The 17,068-nt window shown below is 37.7% G+C and overlaps 1 long non-coding RNA gene across 1 annotated transcript in view; it reads left to right on the forward strand.

The window, feature by feature from the left end:
* Nucleotides 1-2,447: 2,447 nt before the first annotated feature.
* LOC310905859 overlaps nt 2,448-17,068 on the forward strand; it is a 476,746-nt gene continuing 462,125 nt past the window's right edge. The window contains exon 1 of the long non-coding RNA XR_014589282.1: nt 2,448-2,751. This is a non-coding gene — a long non-coding RNA (uncharacterized lncRNA). The remainder of the gene's footprint in view (nt 2,752-17,068) is intronic.

A 17,068-nucleotide genomic window follows, 5' to 3' on the forward strand; every position in this document is an offset into this window, starting at 1 on the left:
CTGTCTGTAAAGCCCCTATGGAGGAATTTCGTTGCCTTACCCCGCAGAAAGCAGGATCCTCCTGCGCCCAAATGCCTGTGATGAGCAGGGGTTTCTCCTGTTCTGGTGCCATCCTTTGCCTGTTGAGGTTTGCTCTCCAACACCATCCGTCGTGTTTCCCACAGTAACTCTGAATTTCTGCCTTGAGGTCCCCACCTCTGACAGCAAAGAGCTTTGAGGAGATGAGTGGTGCAATAGTCTTACCTACAGGAGAGGGAAGCTCTTTAAAGGCTCATTTCTCTGAAGGGGGCACGGCCTCAGATCATCGAGGAAGTGCAATCAGTTGTCCACTTCACCTTGAAGAGCTTGCACTGGAGTGGGATTGGGGAAGTTACGCATTCTGTAGTCACATCCTCCACTCTGTTAATTAGCAAGTGATGATTATGCCTGGCAGCAGTGGAGACTGCATCAGGAGTTATACTGAGTTCCCCAATCTCCAAAAGATGTTCACATAAAATACATAATGAAATTGAAGAAACACCTTCTAAAGTTCTAGGACAGGGAAGCATTTGTAGTCTGTCTTTAATGCATGAGTAGAAGTAGATACTTACTTTACCTTATTATTGTTATTATTATTGAAAAAAGACACAACAGGCAAAGGTTTTACAACTCTCCTCTTAGGGTCCAGTGCAGGTGCAGCAGTAATGAATGGGGAATGGTGAACAAAACATTTCAGAAGACCTACAGAAAGGATCAAGTCATTATTTTTAAGGCAGCCCTATAAATGTCAACAATGTTGGTGGGTTTGTTTTTTTTTTTTTTTTGGTTGGTGGTGAAGGAAAGTAAAAAAACCAATTCCCACAAGTCCTTCACTAAGGCAGGACTGTAAGTGCTTTTGCATTAATTATGACAGCTGATAGCTATGTACTTTTGACAAGACATACTTTGGTTGTAGTCTTGTTCCAGGAAACATTATAGGAAAGATACAAGAGTCTTCCTAGCTCAGTGATTAAAAGCTGTAGGAAGGGATCCTCTGGAAGTTGTAGGAATGAAATGCCTGTCTTTGAAAACCATCTTGGGGTTTTCAAGTCTTTGCCACACTTGGAAAGGCTGATCTGAGTGTTTAGAAGCACCAGCTGGCCTTTTCTTCCCAGAATTCAGTGACATGGACATCACATCATGCCCCATGTCAGGAGCATAACCAAAAATACCAGTTCTTGTCATCCTTTTCTGGCTCAGGTGGGTCTGAAACGAGCTAGCAACATGTTGATAGAGAAAAAAAATCCCAGGAAATGTTCCTGAGTTTTTTACCAACTGTATATCTGAAAAATGTATAATTAAAATCATTACAACTGCCAGATATGTTATCATACTTCTCCTGATGAGCTCAGCTGTGTTAATCTGATGGTTTCTGTGGGCACAGTAACAATTCTTGTGACATCCAGTGGCAGCTGACATCTAAACCAAACACAGAACTTTGCAATTGGTCTGTGGAGCTGGAGCTCATGAGCAGCATGGCCAGGAGCTTCATTGCTTCCAGACCAAAAGGGAACAGGGATTCTTCAGGAAACACACTTCAGAAAAGAGCAACGAGCAATACCCTGAAATACCAACAAGAGATAATGCTGAAAATCAGATGCAGAAGGCAAACATTTTATCAGAACCACAAAAAATTTCCTTCTGCATAATCCTGTTAATTCACCAAGGTGACATGTACAAATACTCATATGTGCAAATATTCCTAATGCCAAACAAAGCAAAATAATTTAATCCCGAAACACAATTCAGGAAGGGTCCTCAGGTATTTCCTCTCACTGAACTGATGAATAACAAGTTCTCCAACTTACAATAAAATCACCCCAAGACAACAGCTAAACTCCACCTCATCGAAATGGAGCCATCTGTGCTGTGTTGGGTTTGAGACCCTCTAGAGTTTGCCCTGAAAGACAAACAATATCTGAAGGGATAAACATGTTTTTAATGATGCTCCTTGGTAGCCTCAGTGGTCAGTGATTAGGGAGGGGAAACCCAAGGAAAAGATGTATTTGGCAAAATATTATGGTTTTGTTAGATTCATCAAATGATGGAAGACATTTAGATAACTTATGGAGAGAGAGACTTCCAGTGTTACAAGCTGGGAAACATAGCTCTAGAAACAATTGTTCTGTGCTATATCTTTTAAAATAAATTTTGTATAACCTAGAGGGTGATGCTGTTTTACACCACAATGACACAGACTCAGAGATTCAGAAGGCTGAAAATGACTCCTTTATTTTTGGGATGTGTCTCCCTTTTATACTATTTTACAGACCAATTTGATTGGTGAAACAAAGGCAAAGCTCTTCAATCACACTGGTCAGAGCAGAGGGACAGCAAGAAGAAGTCCCTCCTAGGGAAAGGAATGAAATCAATGTTACAGTTACAAAAAAAATTTCTCCTGTTTATAGAAAATTCCCTGGGAAAAAAATTCAGAAAACCAAAACACCTCAGGCATAGAACCAGGGCTACAAGAGGGTAGTGAAGAAGTAGTCAAAATATGGTTGCAGAGTACCAAAACCAACTAAAAAAGCCCCACAGGAAACAAGGGGAAGGCAAGCTGCTAGTGACAGAAGTTGGAGACAGATTCTATCCTGAGTAGCAAACTTCCAGTCACTCATGATCACATTTAAAACAGAAGTTTGCTGCAAAGTGAGATTTATTTACATGGCTCAGAAAAAAAAAAAAAAAAAAAAAAAAAAAAAAAAAAAAAAAAAAAAAAAAAAAAAAAAAGATGTCTTGTGAGAAAACCCCACTGCAGCTGCCCCAGAGCTTTGAGGAAATCTCTGGGGCTGTGCAGCAGCCTCTTGCAGTAGTATTTAATAAGTGTTTAATGCTTCTGTTTGCCCCAGCTCACCTGGAAGTGGCACCACGGCTTCCCTCGTGTGGGGGATCCCCAGATCCACGAGGGATCATGGAAGGTGCGTTTCCCTGCCCAGTGCACCATTCCTGGCCCGTGTGGAAATCAGAGCACCGGAGTTCATCACTGGAGTCTGTGCATTTCCCTTTTGCACTGCCCTTTGCTGTGTTTCAGCAGCTGCAGCAGAGGAGTTGGGGTTTTGTTTGCTTTGGTTGCTCTTTGAGGTGAGAAATTATGAGTGGTTGAGGTAAGTCGCTGTTGTTTTTAATGGTTTGGCTTTGGTGGAAACTGATTGCTAAAAAAAAAAAAAAAAAAGAACCCAGATAAAATTTACTTACCAGATGCCAGCAAAAATGCAATGCTTTGAACAAATACTGTAACTACTAATTTAGTTAAATCTATCCAACTGTGAAAATATATTGGCGTGAATAAAAATATATAGACATGAAACGCATTGCACTTTTTTTTTTGTTTGAAAAAAAAAATTGGCTTCAGTAAAGAGCAATTGAAGTTTGAAAATATGCTCCAGAGAAGAAATGTGTTCATTACTATAAAACATATTGGTGTGTAAATATACAGAATGTATCAGTTCCAGAGCAATATTATGAATTCAGTGAAATTTTGTTCTGTGTTAGTTAGTAAGATGAAGCAAGTAAGAGGAATTGCATGCTGTGAATACTACATATAAAATATGTGTGGGATGAAGTCCCATTTATAAAGCAATTATAAATGTGAGATATTTCACAGACTTTTGGAGAAGAAAAAGTCTATAACACAACCCTGTCAATGCAATGCTAATGCAAAGTAAACCAAGGTCAAACCTCACTGGTATCATTCTCATTGAAAAATACCTAATCTACATTTTGAGTTGGTGAATATAATTGCAGAAGAGAATTACCAATGATGAGTGGAAGCAGAATTATCTTATTCATTACCTGACCTCTCATCCATATAATTTGTGGAATGAAGACACAGAAAAAATGGTGCTGCTAACATGATTCTCCATATATTCTAGTTAGGTCTCCCACTTCCTAGAGTGTTTGATAATTAGTAGAAGTGTGTGCTTTCCTACGCCTCCTAACCCTCAGCCAAGAAACCTCTACTTGAAGAAATGTTCATTCCCTACCCAAAACGACAGAATTGGGGAGTTATACAACTTCAACAGCTTTTGTAACATTATTTCTTTATGATTTTTAAAATGTTCCGGCCATATTGTGGAATCCAGAGGGTGTCTGGGCACTGGAAGCCCAGGGCAGTGGTCACAGCACCAGGCCTGACAGAGCTCAAGCAGCATTTGGACAAATTTCTCAGGCACCTGATGTGACACTTGGTGCATCCTGTGCAGGGTCAGGAGCTCGGTGACCCTGATGGCACCCTTCCAGCTCAGAGTATTCTCTCATTTTCTGATTCTGTGATCCCTGTGGGGCCCTTCCAAAGCAGGGTATCCTATGGTTCTATGTAATGCATGTTACAGTTGGCCATAAAAACATATTAATGTGTGGAATTAAGTAGACACTAATTGTGTTTTAAATGTGTTTGAAGAGATTTACATAGAATACATCCCAGCTAGCATCTTTGGAATATGTATTTATCCAATTATCTATTTTTTAAAATATTTCTAATATCTTGTAATTTTTAATTGCTTTTCCTTTTGTTACTTATGCAGAGACTGTGATGTGTTGCACAAAACCTCTCTTGCATTCAGCTGAAATGACAAAAAGTATCCAAAAACTCAGTAAGAGGGGAGTTGTTCCTTCTGTAGAGCATCGTGTCATCCATTTTACTATCTGAAGAGCAGCTTTGATTACTGACAAAGTGCAATGATTTTCTCACATGTTCTGATAACATAAAGGAAGCTCCAGACATTTAGATCCAACATTTGAGATTTTCCAGACTAAGATTTTCACATTAGTGCATTCTATATTGAAAAAGTTTTCAAATACAAGTCGAAGTATTTTAACTGATCCAGAGTAAGACTCATAGAATTGAACAAACACATCAGTTTGCCCATACTAAAGACTCCTAAAATATTTGTTCAGGCACATCCATGCTTTTTAAAAGAAGGTTCTGAGAATTCAGAGGACCTTTCTGAAAAGTGCATTTCTTTTGCTGTCTCTATGAAAATTGGCCCACAGCATAAGCCTCAGGGAAATAAAAAAAATGCACACAAGTGCCTTTAAAGATTATAGCCTTTATTATTTCTATGTATTCTGTCTCTGCTCAACAGTCTCCTAAGAATTAGATGATCTAGCAGTGAAATACAGCTATACTGGATTACAGTGCTCTTTCCAGCAATGGGAATGAGATTGTAATTCTGTCAGATGGATGGTGTTAGATACCACAATTAGGAGCAGGAAGAGCAGACTCTGCTTGACCTATGTCTAACCAGTTCTGATGCCACAATCGTCCTTATTGAAGACCTGCTTTATTGTGTCCTGAAATGAACACCAAAGAAATCGGGGAATACGAGAAGCTGTGTGCTCCAGTTTTTGCTCTTCTGTTCAGTCAGGATGCTGAGGGAGTTATTAACCCCTAAAGACCCTGTTCTGGGTGTCCACCCACACCCATGGGTTCAGGAGCTCTGTTTAAGCTGAGCTGTGTTAGGACAGTGCCTGTCTCTAGCTTAGTCTTACTCCTATTTGCTGATGGAACACCTTGAGCCAGATTTCAATAGATTGCTTGATCTTGTGACTGCTGATCCTAACCTTGGCCTTTACAGTGTGATCTCTGACCTGCTCCAGCCCTGGGATGTTGCCTTATGGCCTGGGCTCCTGGCTGGACTTTGCTATAACCTCTGGGTCTGTCCTTGCTTCAGCACTGTGAGACTGTTGACGCCTCTGTCCCCGTGGGCTGAGCACCCCTGTGTTCTGTAGGAAGCAGCAGCCCTGCTCTTGTTAATTCCCAGCAGATGTTGTCTGAGAGACCACAGTTCCCAAGGAGCTGGAAATAGATCCAGGTCTTCAGTTTCAGAGGTTTGTGTCGTCTTTTGATCTGCTGATGCTGGGCAGAATCAAAAGGATGTCATGTGGTACCAAAAAAAAAAAAAAGGAAAAAAAAAAAAAGAACAGAGGAAAAATCCACAAGGGAGGAAGGTAAAATATATTCTGACAAATTATTTTGGGAGAATAGCTCTAGAAAAAGTACAGGTGTGATGGAAGGTCAGGGTAAAATTAGGACTTAAAATTATAGGTTGAATGTATGAAAAAGGCTGGCATTTTGATGCTGAGGTTGAAATTTGAGGCAAGATAAATTGTTAGTAAGGAAAACCAAAGTGATGAGAACATCTTGAGACCCCAGAATGGAAGGAGTTTGTGGTCATCCAGGCGAGGAATTTAGGACCAACAGATTATCTGGGAAATAAGAAGGATGAGATAAATCAGAGGACAGACTAAAGCTTCAAAGAGGACCTTAGAATCCTTGAGTCCAGAAAATGGACTGAGGAACTGCAGGATGGGGAGCATGAGTCAAGACCAGAAAATAGATAACTAAGGGAAAATGTGTGGTGATAAAAAACCAGAATATAAAGTCCAACAGTAAAAAAAGATGGGAGCAGAACAAAGAAGTACACAAAGTATGGAAAGAAAAAAAATCAATATTTAAATAGTACAACTTACACAGCATGAGCTGAGAAGCCAGAGGAATGGAAAGGGGAATGATAAAACTAACTGCTGGCAGGTGAGACAGACAAGGAGAATAACAAAACTTCAGGCCTTAAACAAAAGGAAGAAATAATGGTACCCAAATTGTTTTGCAGGGCCCAGAACTCATTGCATCTCACTTTCCTAATGCATCTGCTCTTAGTAAATATCTGAGATTCATGATAAAATATTTATGAAGTTACTGTCTCCTCTAAGAAACAGTAATTTTCTATAGCACTCCCTAACTGATGAGCTCAAATGAAAAGATGTCAGATGGATTTAAAGACTCTATGCCTTCTGATGACCTGCATGGATATCAATGTGGTAACATTTTTTTTCTTCATTCACTTCCATAAATTTTAGGGAAATACATACATTTACTGTACACAAGGATCTTACAGTTAGGATATGGTCATAATGAAAGAAATTAACTTGTTAGTTATACCAACTTTATGTTGCTTTTGCATTTTTATGCGATGAACTTAAACTGCCTGGCAGCTCTTCCTTCTGCTTTCTTCCATGCCTTGTCCGTCTGTTGTCCTGTTCTACCCCTCCTCCACATAACACAAAGCCTTGGGCTCAGTCAGCCCAAGAAAAGGCTCTGGGGGTGATTCGTGGGTGTGGGGAGAAGGAAGACACTGATAGATAGAATCTCTAGTTCATTAACTGAAGGAAAAACAGAAAATATGTATTCAGTATGGCAGAGGTCTGAAAGAAGGGGGAAAGACAGTCTCTGAGTAACTAAATGAGGCCTTTGAGAATTGGATTATGTTTCACTATGCCTCAGAGTTCCTCTCTGATGTTAGGTAAGTCACTCAGACCAAATGTTTTTACAGTGCTAATAAATTGATATTAATGCTCATTTTCTCAGTTCCCAGCTTCACACCAGAGTCTAATCTGCAGAAATGTGAAGTACTGCAGACATCCTAAAGCCGGTGTGAACTGGACTAAGAACACGCAGAGCTGTGTAATGAAAATTGGCCACTTGGAATTAGTGGCTACCTTTGACATTAATCTTAATTAAATACTTCATTATAATGTATCTGCAGAACGAGGACAAATTAAAGTTGCATAGGCAATTCTGAATCCTGGTTCGTTCTTAAGTCTTTGATTTTTCAATTTTAGTGCTGTTAATATGGCTTTCTATATCTGTTGGTCATTTATTAGGATTCAGTTATTTACTTTTTTTTTTAATTAGCTTACTAGCTTTGATGTAGTTGCTCTTCAGAAATATTTGCCTAACACTTTAAATCTGTTGCATCTCAGAAGCGTAATCATCGTGAATGAAGTCAGTGAAAGCTCCAGGATTTTTTTTTTTTTTTACCCTGAAGAGTGTGAATCTCTTGTATTAAGACAATAAATCACAAATGAACACAGACATTATGAGTACTAAGATAAATAATGACTTACATTGCAGCTTGGTACTGGCACAAACTATGGAACTGACTTCCCCTGTCTTTGCAAGAAAAATAGTGGAAATCTTTTGGAAAAGAAGGAAGCAGGGAGGAATTATGCAAAATACAACAACTTGTCAGTCTGTTGAACTGTTGTTTCAGAGTAGGTGAGAGGTGTTTGTTACTGTAATTGCTACATTATTTTGCCTGTAAATAAACCTTTTATTTTTTGTTTAAAGCGGAACATTGTTATTGGTGATCACATTGAAATGCATGCAAATCACAGAAATCTGTGGAATACAAACATTTATAAGTTTTCTAGATTTATTTTTTATGAAGTGTGATTCCAGACCTCCTAATATGTTGTTTAATGGACATGGCATGTTAAGAAGTGAAGACAGCATAGTTTTTAATGCTTTTAAAACATACCAATGAGGTAAATTGTTTTATTATATCACTTGCCATTTTGATACATTTGAGGACATTTGAATCAGAGAGGTAAATTGTTTTATTATATCACTTGCCATTTTGATACATTTGAGGACATTTGAATCAGAGTTTGCACCTATGTGAAAAAAACAGAATTAAGAATTTTTAAAAAATGAACATTACAGTACCTGCAGCCATAAACACTGTAATACAGAATATTTAATGGATTAGCTTCCAAAATTCAAGTTTCCAAAGCAGTGAGATTCAAGAGTTATAAAGGAACATATTTGTGACAGAGGAACAGAAGAAACTATAAAAAGGTTTTCAAGGTGCTTGTACTTGTTAAAGCAAATCTAAATTCTCTGATAATCACAAAATTGTTTTTTGGCAAGTGTGTTCAGATACCATTAATATTGTTAGAAGATGGTACTAACCTTAAAATAATGACATATAAAGTAAGAATTTTGATTCTTATGGCTCTAAATTATATGTTCTGAGTTTTTTTATTAATATCAGGACTGTGTTGTAGGTTATTGTCAGTAATTTTTTCAGTGACAGATGATAAGATTAGAATGAACTGAAAATTATCCCTTGCTGGAGGCTGTGTATGGAAATGGTGGTAAGTAGGGACACATACAAAATGTCATTAAAAAAATTCTCCTTCTGGATTTTAGTTGTCTGAAACTTTTCACTTACGACGGAGATTTAACTGTGCCTGAATTAATTGGATTAAGCTACGTCTCATTTTTCAAGATCAGAATGATTTTTGTAACACCAAGCTATAGAGAATCACTGAACACAACAATTCTGTGTGTGCACCCTTTTTTTTTTTTTTTTTTTTTCCTGTGGAAGTATAAAGACTGAAATTAGCAAATGCTATCTGAGCAGCAGGCAATCCACTGGAGGCTGGTTTCTTGCCTACAGCAGAACTCAATTTGATTTGCTCCATATTTATAGCTTTTGCATTTTACAGGGGTCAAAAAAGGTTAATTAAATAATTTCAATATTTCACTTTAACAATATACAATAACTATTTACTACTTATTTATATAAAAGGTAAGTTGAAGAAATAAAATAAGAAACTTTGTGTTCAGTTTTTCTGTTCTGTTAAGGCATCTTTTATGTGTGCAAAATAGAAGGCAAGACTGGTTACTTTTCCAATATTCCTGCTCCAAGTATAGCTTGATATATGAAAATGCTTCATCACATCACTATAACATTATGAGACTCAGGCTTATCTTTTTAAAAAGTAATTATTTTTATTTCAGATATTTAACGAAGATTAAATTGGCGGAGTAGGGACTCTCTTTGTTTTTCATAATGGTTTCACATACATTTCCAAGAGGGATGATGGATTCTGAATGGGAATGAAGTTTACTGAATGACTCATCAGAATCTGGGATGATGTGATGCATTCCTTTTGTGGCTCCTGTTTGCAGGCATGCTCTGAGGATGTTACCAAAATACAGTAACAGACCAAGACCCAAATCTCTGTTATTTCAAGATGACCCTAAAAACTCTGTGAGTGAAGGCACCAGAGCAATCTGGGAGAGCTGCTAAGCAACTGTATTTTCCTGTAGCTGTTAGGTCCAGTTTTCTCTCCAAGCTTAAGCATGTTCATGATTTTCCTGGCCTTCACAGCTGAATAGTTACTAAAGCATAACTTTTGATCTAAGTTTTTGTGTGAGTCTATCATATCCAGCAGTTTTAGATAGTTTAAGAGCATCATTCACTATTCTTTCACACTGAGAACAGTAACAAAATTAGAAAGGCAAAGGAGTTTCCAGGGGTTTGACCTTATGAGAGCTATGCTCACTAATATATTTTGGCCTGATTTTCTCCAGGGATTTTAGGGAAATGTTTGCTGCGTGAGGTTTTGCAGTTTATACTGTTTAAGGAACCTCTTTAACCTCTCTAGCCTGTGACTGTTGGGCTCCACCACTTCTTTGAGAGTTTAGTCTAATTTGATAAAAATATGTAAGGTCTTCTGACAATCCTTTTGACAGTATTCCAAAAAGAGACTCAGATAAAACTTTGCAAGCTCCAGTGAGCATTAGGTCTTTGACAAATGTCATGCTACAATTGATTTACATTTAGCCAACACATTTATCTGAACTACATAAATTACCATAAAAAGTCAGTTTAGTTAAAATTGTGGTGTTAAAGTGTTATCATTAGTCACTCACTGTTGGTTACAGCCATGAGTAATGCTGGAGATTTACAATTTTTATTGTGTCATATCATATGGAAATCAAGTGTCTGACACTTTGAATTGTGCCAATAAAAGTGTTTTGTTTGTCTTCAAAGACGATAATTTGCACTTCCAAGTGTGACCATGAAATGGCTCACTCTCAGTCTTTTATTTTCATTTCATAGTGTTTCCATAATCTCATTGTCTGGCTATATGGATCACTAGTATAAAGTAACACTTTTTTTTTTTTTTTTTTTTTTTTTGGTGTAGCAAAGCTGGAGATCTGCATGCTGTGCCTACAGACATTCACCAGCAGAGTGTTACCATTTTGAAACTAATTGTACTGGATGAATTACCTGACTATACTCCCTGATGGCTGTGCTAGTCCACATGAGTCTATAGATGATGAAAAAAGGAGAGGGAAAAGAAATTATCTCATTCACTGAGTGTCTTGAAACTGAAATATTTTGTTTCATGCCTTTAACAATTTTGAGGGAAGATGAGGAGGATGTTGCCATACTGGTTTTTATTAAGGCTTCCATCCTGAAAGTACTTCTGAGCTGTAAGGGAAACAAATTGCTGGGTAAACAAAAGTTCCATATAAATATTAAGAAAGGGCAGGGTGTTTCTGAATTTCAAAAGATATAATTTAGGTTAAAATTCTACATGGATTTGCAATGTAAAAACCATTTTAGCCAACTGAATCTATATTTTAAAAAAGCATATAGATATAAACTTAACCAAGCTCTTCTAAGACCATTGAGACCATTCATGTACTTAAAACCATGCAAACCCTTTTCTAAATTCTGACTGGAAACATTCAGGTTTGCTTACCTTGGTTTGTTTTATTTTTGATCCTGTGTCAGCCTCCAGATCATCCGCAGTCACTGTGCTCTGTGCAGCTTCAGAGAGTGGTTTTTGAGTTACAAAAGCTGGATTTCTTCTTTATGCAACTAAATCACAATGCAAGCTTGAGAATAGAGTTTACACTCTTTACCACTGCATGGATTTTTTTATTACACAAAACCAGACTACAGTTAGTCTAAGGAACCCCCCTCTATCCATGTGCTTGTAACATTTTCAGAATGAATGGTTTTGTTCTGCAGAGCCATTCTTATTGTGTTTTCTTGCTTGGTGGCATAACCCTATCCTTACTTACAAGGATTTCTTTAAATTAATTGAATTGTATGAATTTCATAACTGAAAGCATAATGAGGTTTTGGTGCTTTTTAGAAATTCAGAGGGGAACAAAAACACCCATTAGATTTGCAAAGATTTTTGTGGGACCTAGTAGGAAATTTTCTTTCTTCATTGTGAATTAAACTTTTCTTTCAGAAGGTTACTTGTACTAAACTAATTTCTTTTCAAAACATGTTTTTCCTTGGTTTATTATTTTTCACAGATCATGGGACTTTGTAAATGGGTTCAATTCCTCTGTATTTTCAACACAGGAAAATCAAGAACTGTCAGATCCTCGATTTCTCCATGTAGCAGCTCAAATTCATTTCAGCCTCAATAGGAAAACAGTTTGCTACTTCACCTACTGAAATTACCCTAAGCTTTTTCCCCTCTTCTCACTGTGCTGCTTGGGTCAACATGAGCTGGGAAGTTCTCTTTTTTTGCAGGACCAAGTTTTGACTGAGTTCTGCTTGGGAGCTTGTTTGGAGAAAACTATCACTTGACCAGAAGCAGAGCATCTTGGAAAACTGATTAAAATCCTGCAAACTGGCAAGGGGTGTTAAGACTAAAACACAGAATTTTAATAAATATCACTTAGAGCAAACAAATAATAGATGTATGGCAATAATAGCTAAATAGAGAAAGAATTTAAAGCTAAAGTGAAAATACTGAATATTTATAAGAAAAACACACATTACTTTGATTCTGTCTTTCACCTTGGCATCTTCCCACAGGGAATGGGATGGCCCTGACTGATTGTTGTGGGGTGGAAGATTTGATATTGTGGCACGGAGCAGTTTAAGCAAAACAGTTTTTCTTTAGTTCGACTTTGAATGGAGAAAAGGCTCCTTTCAGTTACACTGGGAATTTTGTGATCCTCTGGCTTGGAATCTCATTTATTTCCTGAAAACAGTATCCAACGGGATCTGTAGCTCAGGTGGTGACTGTCTCTCCTTCTGTGTCTCTCATCTCTCTTTCTCTCATTGCTGCAGAAATTGTGACAGTCCTCACAGCAGGGGCTGACTGCCACTCCACTGAGGAATTTACAAAATGCTTGTTAGGATACTCATTCTCTCTGCTCCTAAATTCATTTCTCTTTCTCAGATACTCAAGATATTGCCACACACTTGTGTCCACTTCGTGGACTAGCTGATATGTCCATAGCTCTTTTCTATCAGATTCAAACAAGCCCCGTTAAATCAGCAATAGAACAAAATCTTCTTGGATTGCAATTTTAAGAATAACCTTAATAAGTCAAAATTTGGAATGCTTTTTCCTTTTGTTGTGGGAAACACTGACTTTTCTTGAAGAAAATTTAGCCTTTAGTACATATAACTCTGTTTCTTTCTACTTTTCAAATTTTTGAAAGCATGAATATTGACATGAAAGTGCTCATAGAGTGGAATGAACTAAATCCATTGCCTTGAAATATATTGACCTCAGAGCAGTATGTAATTTCTACTGATAAGTTAAGACTGATAAACGTTCCTCACATTGAAGTAATAAAATTGCATTTGAGATATTTTAATTGAGTAACAAATAATAGTGAGAAACATTTATTGGATAGGATACAATAAATAGTCCACAACTGAGCAATTGAGTTGTTCTGTGATGATACTCCTGGTGATACTCCCAGTCTATATGAATTAGTGTGGGTTTTGTTTGTTTGTTTTTGATGAAGGGAATGATTGCTATGGAAATGTACTTCTGGTTTTAAATGTCTAACATTTGCATTCTCAGGTGCATGAGGCACCGTTATTTCACACTGGACTGTGCAACTCAATTGCTTGTCTATTGTATTGACAGAGTAGGTTTTCCTCTACAATGTTTTAAGGAGAGCCTCGCTTTTGAAGTGATGTCTCTGTGACCTTTTGTTATGCAAGAGTGTTGTTAAAGCATGTTCTGAATACACTGTTGTATCACACAACTGACATTTACTGTCTGTCCCACTTGAAAAAGGCTTAGCAATACACAGTCAGTGATGCACAGATGTATCATCCACCTTCCACACGATTTCACTGAGGTTCACGCTTAAACAATCAGAAATTTCTCTGCAATTGCTAAGCTCTCTTCTTTTGGTATACATTTGTCCATGATCAAGCTGTCATTTCGATTTACCAGCTTCTCTCCCATCTGGTTTTGAGTATTTAATTACTTTTTCCCTATGAAGTTGCTCTTTTATGTTTCTGGAGAATTTCTCTGCTTCCCCATCGGAGGATCTCAGCATGTGGAAGGAATGTGTTGTGTTTAAATTCCAGCCCTACAAATGATGCATAATAGTATTGTAGTCTAAAAATTCTGTGTCAGGAAACTAATCTTGTTAGTGTTCAGTGATAAAAGTTCCTGTTGATTTTGGTACTGATACTACTTTCCAAAGCTAAGAATAATAAACTGGGGCAAATTTTGCATTTCTAAACCAGGTATGCAGTGTTTCTTACTTAGGAGCCCTACAGGTATGGAGGACTCCTCATTAGTAAGCATTGTCTAAAAATTAGAGCCACTGCCATGCAGTGGTACATGGCAGAAAGGGGATTATTAAAAGACAATTCATCTGGTTTGCTACTACACTAGCTGATACTTTATTTTCTTGATTTTTAGGGCTTTTTTTTTTTTCCTAAGCAAGATGTAAATTTTCTTACCTATTTGAATGAAAAATAATTTTGATTCCCTGCATCTCAGTGGTTTCCTTCAGGATTTCTTAGTTCTATTGAAAGGGACAAGGGCTACACAAAACATTCAGGTACAGTTTTGAAATTATACTACTGCAGAGAAATTTCTTCTGTGTTACCTGTGATGCATCCATGGAAGCAGTACATAATTCAGTACATTGTTTTCGCTCACAGAACAGTGTTCTGAAAGGGATTTAACAACCATGTGGATGTGACACTTGGGGACAGGGTCAGTGCTGGGACCTGCTCTGCAGGATGGGGTTCAGGGTGAGGCTGGGGCTGATGCTGAGACAAAGATTTTGCAGAAGAGCAGAGCTCCCAGGGCCTTAAGTGTCAGGAAGAAGAAGGAATGCTGATTTCTGTAGCCATGGATGTTTGCTTGGAGTTTTCATCCTCACCCCACTTAGCTGGAGTTCAAGCCCTTTGCCTCAATGTCAGGGATGAGCCTGAGGAAGCCCTTGGGGTGCCAGATGATGAATTTCTGAGAAATGGCACAAAACATTTTAAATAACACTAAAGCTTTCTCCCAAGACACCTGGAGCAGCTTGTGAGAGATGCAGCCCTGGATAGAAACTCTGAGCCAGGGGCTGGGGAAAAGGCTCCAAACCAAACCCCCAGGCTGGTACTGGAATTTAGTGGGAGAATAGAAAACCAAAGCCAGGGAAAGGTGGGTGCTACAATTGCTGCTACTTTTCCATCTTGCACCTCTGAGGAGCGTTATCCTTTGCTCCAGTTAAAGACAAAGCAATGGTCAGAAATGGGGTGTGGATTTAAAAAACATTTAAGTCATGATGTTGATGGGGATGTACATGGGAAATTCAGTCAGAAAAGGAAAATGCTACAAGTGTGGAGTGTTTTCAATATTGATGTGTTAAACCTTTTTGCAGCCAGAAATCCAGTCTGTAGCCTGTGCCAGTCTGAATGGGGGCTCTAGATAACCACTGGGACTGCTTGTGCAGAGAATCTGGTATAAATATTTACAGTGTCTCTCAGTCAAGCAAAACTTCTCTTTCCAAAAAAAATAAATTAGTGTGACAGAGAGACCAAACTTTTAACTCCTTCAAACAAGGTTCTGACAAAGGGTAGTAGAGAAAAAAATTAGATAAAATAATACATTCTCAATAACTTTTTCCTACTTTCCCAACTAGTTATATAGAGACTCAAGAGAAACAGGGAAAAATGTTTTCCTTTTCCATATCAGATTGCAAAATTCAGATTACTTCATCATTCAACCACCCATTACTTTTTGGGAAAGAAACTGAAATGGAAAGATCAGATTCTTCAACTCCTTGCAGATTAAATTTTGCATGAGTGTTACAGCTGCTGTTTAATTTCATCCTGCTTAGTACTTTCATAGGAGTTGTTTCAAACAGAATTTTAATTCTATTCAAAAAAACCCTAAAAAAACAGCTGATGAAAAGTGACTATATGGGTTTAGTCAAAGTAAAAAAATTGAATTAATTTTGTCTTCTGTGGAACTAAAGACGGTTTGTAGTGCTGAGTTCCAAACTAGAGGAATTTATGACCAAACTTTCTTCTTCACATTGGATAACCAGGGGTCACTTAAAGAGGGAATGCAAATAATTCCAGTGTTTGGATGTCCAGAGAGGAAGAAAACAAACCCAGCCTACGTTTTGTTTGGTTTTTTCAAGATTGCATAGTTTATACAACAGAACATCCAGAGACCAACCAGAAACTTGGCTAATTACAAGACATGGTTACTGATTTGTTCTGTTTTAGAACAGATCAATGGCTTCTATACACTTTACTGCTTTCTACTTGATTTTGTTTGACAAAGCCCTAATGAGAGCTGCAAGCTATTTTCCTTTTCCCTTTTCTTCCCTGATTTTGCTAAAATGATTTTGCTAAAATGATTTTGTCTGGTTTTAGCCTGGTCATATGAGAGCTGGAAATTTCATAGGAGAGTGTTAGGATGACACTGAGATTCCTTAATTAACATCTAACAGAATCATCTTTAGCAGCTTTAAGTATCCCCCTCTGGGCAGTGATGCTAAAATGTCTGGATGCAGCTTGGGAATCAGGTAGGCAGTAGGTTTGCAGTTAATGTTAGGAATATGTTCTAGCTTTGCCTCTTCTGACTATTTTGAAACAACAAGGGCTTTGCCTCATCATTCCTCCATTCTATCCTCCATAATCAAATCATAACCATGTTTTGCTTCCAGTTAGTCCTGGAGTATCCCCCTTTCTGAGTCTTTGTTTCTGTTACAATATTACTTTTTGGGGAATTGTTTTCTGCCCTCTACTGTCGTTTATCTGATTTTTTTTTTTTTTTTTGTGGTATGTTTGTTGTGCATTTCTTATTGTAAACAATATTTTTTGCATTTACAAACAACCAACTCTTTTCCCAGGCCATATGTTTGATGTTCTGCTTAATATTGTGATAGATGTTCTGAGATATTGAAGCCTCTGTCAGGTAAATGACACATTCTTTTACCCTGTGACACTTACCTCACATTTATTTTACTACAGGCTCCACAGGGAAGCCAGCACAGGACTGAGCTGTCAGAGTTCAAGAACCATCTGGATGGTTTACTCTTAGTTTATGATTTAGTTTTGGGGGGTCCTTTGAGGAACAGGGAGTTGGACTTCCTGATCCTTACAGGTCTCTCCCAATTTAGATATTGATGTTTCTATTTTATTTTATTTTATTTTATTTTTACTGAAGATTCATA

Source organism: Zosterops lateralis, assembly GCF_965231275.1.
Source record: "Zosterops lateralis genome assembly, chromosome: 2".
Taxonomy (NCBI): Eukaryota; Metazoa; Chordata; class Aves; order Passeriformes; family Zosteropidae; genus Zosterops; species Zosterops lateralis.